Consider the following 7,253-nt stretch of genomic DNA (forward strand, 5'->3'; position numbering starts at 1 on the left):
TGTTATTTAGTTAGAATTTAATGAATGGTGGTGATGGAAATCGAAAATGGTAATTTTAAAGTATAGTTCTTTTAGTAAATAAGTTGAATAACAATGAGAAAGTCAAGCTCATTGAGGCGCTTTGGTGTATTTTGGGACATTGGAAGTGTGATGAATATAATTAGAGTCAATTTGGATGTTTTGGTTAAATCAAAGGTGGAGAGTTCGAATTAGGTCGAAAATCGATCCATTTCGATCACAATTGAACCAACGTGTAACACCATCTTTAAATGACTATTCGAACAACCTCATGCATTCATATAGAGCCTGAAATAGATTTATAATGACATGACACAATATATTGAATTATTTGTCGTGTATGGTGTATAGGTGGTGAGTCTTCTAACAAGGGTAAGGAGATTATAGCCGAAGATTGGGACTAGGAGTACTTCGACTCCCGATATCGTGAGTAACCTTATTATCGTCTTAATTATCTAAAGTAATTTTTATTCATTTTTGTGATTTTATAGAAAAAATGAGTTTAAATGGTAAATCCTTATGTTTTATAAGTAAAACGTGATTAAATGAAATGAGTTTCATAAATCATTTTGAAATTGAATGATGATTTTAGAAATTGAGTAATTGGAGACTGTTTGTTTGTGTTGTAAATTTATGGTTTGAATTTAATGGCTTATGGTGATATTGGTATGAATGGATGAATTGGAAATTGTGTTGAAATTGTATGAACTGTTTGTTTTGCCTTAACAGGTTGGGTAGTAATATAATTGCCATGTCATGCTGTTGAAACTTTTATTGATTTGGTGGGATATTGATTAGTCACTGTAGTCGTGGGTTTCCGTGGACTAGCCTATTAGAGAGGGGCATAATAAACTCGATTATATTTTACTTTGGTATGAGAGGCACGGAGGGTATCTCTTGAGGTAAAGCTTTAGAGTTCACTACACGCTAAACCGCCATGTGAGGGTGAACTCAGCCAACGCCAAGGAACGACTATGCTTTTAAACGAAAAAAAATGTGTTTTATACGTATATGAACTTTTCTTTAACAACCTTGGCGGACTCGGTTAGATGCCTCAGTCAAGGTATCCCCGAGAATGAGTTTTGGCACTAGCTAAATTTTTAAGAAATTCATTAGCCATGTTGATTATTTGAGTGAAATGAATTTATTTTGTTTAGTTGAAATGAGTTTGAAACGTTATGAATCATAGTATGATGAACTATTTTAAGTTGTCTCCACTTACTCGGCTTTAGATATTTTAGATGATGTTTGTTTACTCACTGGGTTTATAATAACTCACCCCTCATTTCCACTCATTTCAGGCTCAAGTTAGTCTGTAGATAGCTGATTTTGTCGAGGGCTACAGTTGGATTTGCATCCTCAAAACTGCAGGTTCGCAGCCTTCGTTACTTTTGGTCATTCGGGGGGGGGGGGGGCACATGTCATTGTCAATTAAATTACACACTCTGGCTCACTGTGTTATTGTATGTACAAATATTATTTGTTTTTACGCTATAAAAATTATTTACAGATATCTTTATAAATATTATTTCATAAGAAAATGAAATATTTTATTTAATATTTTTATTTTATTCTAATAGCTATCATTTCACTTTAAATGAATGTTTTAGACATCTAAACTTATTTTTCGTCATGAAATACGTATCTTTCACTCATATTCTACATTTTTAGATGGTTTCAAAATTTTTGGGGAAAAATGACCAAAATACCCCTGTGAGACGAAAATTATTTTTTTATTGTTTTGGTTTGGAAATAGCTTATAATCTTTTAAAATATGATATTAGCAATTGTTGATCGCAGGGGAGGTGAGAAAATTGATATTAAAGCCTTGCGGGGTTTCGATTGACATTCCGGGTAATGAATGTCTATCGGGACATCGCGACGGTTGTCACGGGCTCGAGGAGAGTACCGGGTCATGACATGTTCAATATCAATTGCATAAGATGATTGATTTGATTTTCGTGTAAAGTAGACATACACTTAGATGTCATATATAGCCAAAATTAGAGTACGTTCTCATTGAATCTTTCTTAATTTCAATTTGCATAGACATATAATGAATTGGTTTAGATAGATATTTTTATATGAAACTCGATGGAGGCTTTTAAATAAATTAGAACTCTAGGTTAACAATTCAAGCTTATCTAGTTAGTAAAGAAAGAATAGAAGGAATTTATATGAAACATTGAGGGGATATTATGGTTACAGACTTTTGATTAATTGATTCTAGTTATCTTTGCTCTAGTTCTTATTTTGAGTTTTAGTTTAGTTTTAGTTTTTTTAAATTTTTAGCATCTTTAATTTTGGTTGTTTGAATAAGATTAAGTTGTGTCAATTTTAGTACTTGGTAAGAATAGTAGTGGATTAAGTACAATTCTTTATGGGAATGAACTTTACTTTCATTATATTACTTGTTTATGATACATGCAGTTGCGTAATAAAATAGACAATGACAAAACTGTATCCTTTAAAGCCAGTGTTATGAAAAGGGATATAAAGATATTGTTGTACTTTGTATTGGAGAAGATGCTTCCATCCACACACATTAATGATGTTACGAGGGAAAGGGGATTGTTGATATATGTCATTGTTATTGGTAAATCCATCAACATTGTCTAACTTATCTCTAATGCCATATTTCACATAGCCCGCACCAATCAAGATGGTTTATGGTTCTCGTCTTTGATAGCTGCTTTGTGTGGGAGAGCTGATGTCCATTGGGACAAGAGTGAAGAATTGTTGCATCGAAAAGCTCCCATTAATGTGGGATTTATTCGTAGATATTATGATCCCTCTATTGCTAGTAGTAATTCTTCCTCTACACCACAACCTAGAGCTGCTTGGCCTTGAGCTCAAAATTTGACATTGGTCCAAATAATGGAATGTGTCAAGCTCCAAAACAAGCAACAAATGTCATATCAAGTGGAGTGTAATCAAGCAATGGAGCAAATGTTCTGTGCTTGTGCCAACTACATGACGATAGACATGACCAACTTTCTTACTCTACCAAATCCTCCTTTCAGCCTCGATGACAATGAGGAAAAGGAGTACAGTCTCTCTGTAGTTCTATTAAGGGAGTATTCTTTTACCTTTTTCTTTTTCTAACTTTTAACATTGAAGACAATATTGAATTTAAGTTTGTGGGGAAGAGTTTGAATTTTTTTATGAGCTACAGTTTTATTTCTTTTGGGTTATGTTAGTTTTATTGATTTTGATTTATGTTTTTATTTATTTGCATTTATGTTTTTAGGTTTTAAGCCTATTTAGTTGTTCATCATTTACTTTTCTTTATGTTTTGTTTTAAGAATTTTAAGCTAGAGTTAGTTTTGCCAATTTTCTAATGATTTTCCTATCCAATGATGAGAAATTAAAAGTCTTGTGTTCTTAGCTTTTGGTAAATATGGATATTGTTTGAGTTAGTGTTAAATTTTTATGTTAGGCATCATTGTTGTGATGAGATTTCCATATATTGAACGCATTATCTTTTGCTTAGAATTATTGTGTATCTCTAGAGAAGGCTTATGTTAATGTGAATTTTGGATTATGTCATATAGTATTTGTTTCTTTCAAGGAGAAATTTTAGGCAATACTTAGTTAAGGAAATGAATTTGGCCATTATTGGACCGGTCGAGCCTTTTAAGCCTATCTTTATATATTTTTGTCCCTAGTATATCCCGTTGAGCTTAATATTACCTTCTCTTTGTCAAACACCTATTTTATATTGCCTAGCCTAAAATGAGTTTTCAATTTTGCACCCTTCACTCATAAGCATGTTAATCATTTTATAAAGTGAATTGAGCTAGATGTTGAATAAGGTAGAAGGTGAAGTTGTTGAAAAGTTCAAATATGCTTAGTATTCAACCCATTATCCATATAGAAAGAAATAAATTTAGGGGTGTAGAATTGTGTTAAAAAAAAATAAAGTGTTGGATAAAAGAAAATGTTGAAATCAAGTAGAGGGAATTACTTAGAGTATAATCTGAGCTCAATATAGGTTCTAGAATGATTAAGTGCTTAGGCTGATTTAAGCCTTATAGTATCTTTTATCCTACCTTGACCTTAGCCATTTATTACAAGCCAAATAAAGTCCCAAGGATCCTTGACTTAGTATTAGTCTACATTAGTGGAGAGAGAGAGATGAAAAACAAACCCATGGGATTCTATTACTAATTTGAATTTTACATAAGCATAAACTTATTCAGATTGTGTGATATTCTTTGTAAAGATTGGATGCAGACACGAAAATTCGTTTGAGAATGAGCTTGCATTTGAATTGAATCATGAATTTGTATGATACCTCTATTTTACCTTGGGTTGAGATTTCGAGATAACATTTAAGGAAATTATGAGAGATAATTGATTTGGTGAAACTTATATCTAGCTAGTTGTTTTCTTTATTTAAAATGTTTTTATCAGTTGCATATTTTGTTTCGTTTAAAGTTTCTTTTATGTTTTGGTTCGAGTACTAGCAAAATCTTAAGTTTGGGAGTGGGATAACTTTATATTGTAGAGTTATTTTGTCACATTTTAAGTATTAAATTGGCTAAGTTCTTGTGATTTAGTTTAAGAATTAGGTATTTTTACTTATTTGTCTTAGTTTAGTAAATCATGTTGGGTTGATTTAGTTTAAGTTATCTTATTTTAGTTTGATGACAATTTCCTTTAGCAGTTATTATTGGCTTAGTTTGTTGTTTGTAGGTGTGCAAATGTAAAGAGCTTTAATTGGTAAAGAAAAATGCATAAAAGGTCCATGCTTCTCATGCACATGTTCCAATATTTTCAGCATAACTGCCATTTTAGAAGTCCAATTGACATAATTCTTGATCCAACATAAATCTAAGAGATAGGGATACAACTTTCATGTTTACCACTTTTCCTAGTTAAGCTTGGAAGAAGGATAAAATTGTGTCACAAGTTGAAGAAGTGCAAAAGAGAAGAGATGACAAGACATCACATTAGGCACTGTGATGATGGATGCATAAGCCCTGTGGTGTAATGAAGAGGAATGCACTATTGTCTGATTTACTACGCAAGTGCATGCATTGTTAACAAGTAATATAATGGTAAATAAAGTGTTGGATCCTACAGAGAATTGTGCCAATTTTTGCTAGGCACTAAAATTATCACAAACTAATCTTATTCAAACAACCTTAATAAAGTGATTAACTAAAAGAAAAAAACTAAAACTAAACAATAACTAAACAAAATGGCAAATCTTAACTAGAAAAATCAATCCATAAAGAAGCACAAAATTAAAATATCCCTCAACAATTCATCTGAATTTTCTCTCTCTCTTGACTTACTAAATGGATTGAATTGATAACTTAAAGTTCCTAATTATTTATAAGTCTCTGTCAAGGTTCTTATAAAAATATTTCTCCTAACAAATTCACTATATGTCTATGTAAATTTAATTGAAGAAAGTCTGATTAAGCTGTTGCTCTAATCTTTGCTACATATGACATATAGGTATATGTCTATCTTATATGCAAATCAAATCATTTGGTGGTAGTTAGCCTGAACCGATTTGAACATATGTTATTCCATCTAAGGCCCACAATAAACTCCCTTTGTCAAGTTACATTTAGGTGTCCAGATCATTCTAATTGGTAGCTAGTCAATAAAAAACATTAAACACAAGATTTAAATAAACAACTCATATTCCATTGATCATAAGCACGAGAGAAATTAAAGAAAATTAGTTCATGATGAATAATAAAAACAAAATCCAAAGAAATATAACCAAAGTAACAATTCAAGAAAAACAAAGTAAAAATAGAGAAGAAAATAAAACTAAAGATTATCATGTCTTCGATATTCAATCTTTCGAGTTTTTCTTCACTTTCTTGCTTGCTTGATGACTTTTTTTCTTCAGAGAAAACCTAGCTTCATTGTTTTCTGTAAGTTCTCTGAAATGGTTTTTAAATAGGCCTTAGAATCCACTCATAATGAAATCCCATAATTTGTGCCTGTGGAAGTAATCATGTTGGTGCTACAGTTGTGGCTTTTTGGCATCGCGACACCTTTTTCTCGAGTCGATATATGGGATAGCTTCCTCTCATGGTGTCACAACGATAGCTTTCTAGCACTGCAGCCTTAAGTTCACAAGTTGCATTATAGAGCCTCTTTTTAGCATGACGTTGAGGTGCCTTTTTCTTTATGGCTATAGCGCTCAAAGTTTTGCCTTGCCTTGTTATCTCTGCTGCACTCCTCCAACTTGTGATGCGACTTGCTCCTTCTTCCATGCTGAACTGGATAAGGTTGTAAAGATAAAAGCTATATCCTTGTCCCTTAAATTTCCAAAGGCTCAAGAATCACATCAATTGGAATCTAGAATGAAAGTTATGCTCAAAATATTAAAACATGTGTAGGATAAGCACTTGGCCATTCATGCACTCTTCTTCACCAATTGAAGCCATTTTAATTACACAACTACAAAAGCATAAAACTAACTCAAGAATAACTAAACTAAAAGCAAATTATCATCAAATTAAAATAAAATAACTTAAATTAAATCAACACAATGTGATATACTAAATTAAGACAAATAGTTAAAAATATCTAATTCTTAAACTAAATCTCAAAAACTTAGCTAATTTAATACTCAAAATGTGACAAAATAACTCTATAACATAGAGTTATCATGCACGGGCCAACAAAATAAAGAGTTGAGCACCACAGTGGTAAAAGAGGAACGTCATAGTGGTAAAAAAAAGAAACAGAAAAAAATAAACAGACCCTTGAGTGTCACGGTGTTGGGGAAGTGGCGTCGACCTGATAGCTTCTCCAGGAATGAAATTTGAGAGTTGATTTCAATTAGGATTTTGAGCACTATTTAAAGGCCCTTTTAGACTACTTGATGGTAACAATTAAGATATATTTTCTTTGAAGAGAAAGAGCCATCAAGCAAGCAAGAAACCGAGGAAAAACTCTTGAGAATTGAAGATCGAAGACTTGACAAATCTTAGTTTTTCTTTTTTACTTTTGTTTTGCTTATACTTTCCTTGTTTTGTGTTAATGGTTAAACTTTTTTGGATGATATTTTTATTAGTTATGGGGAACTAAATTTCTTATCTAGAATTGCATTTGAACCTAGCATGTAGTTTGAATTCTTAATATTCTTTCTTGCTTATGATTGATAGTGTTTGAGTTGTTTATTTTAGTCTTGTGATTAATGTATCTGATTGCCTGATCACCAATTTGATAGATAGGGTAACCTAAACAAAACTAAAAAA

The sequence above is a fragment of the Theobroma cacao genome, chromosome 10, assembly GCF_000208745.1.
Source record: "Theobroma cacao cultivar B97-61/B2 chromosome 10, Criollo_cocoa_genome_V2, whole genome shotgun sequence".
NCBI classification, from domain to species: domain Eukaryota; kingdom Viridiplantae; phylum Streptophyta; class Magnoliopsida; order Malvales; family Malvaceae; genus Theobroma; species Theobroma cacao.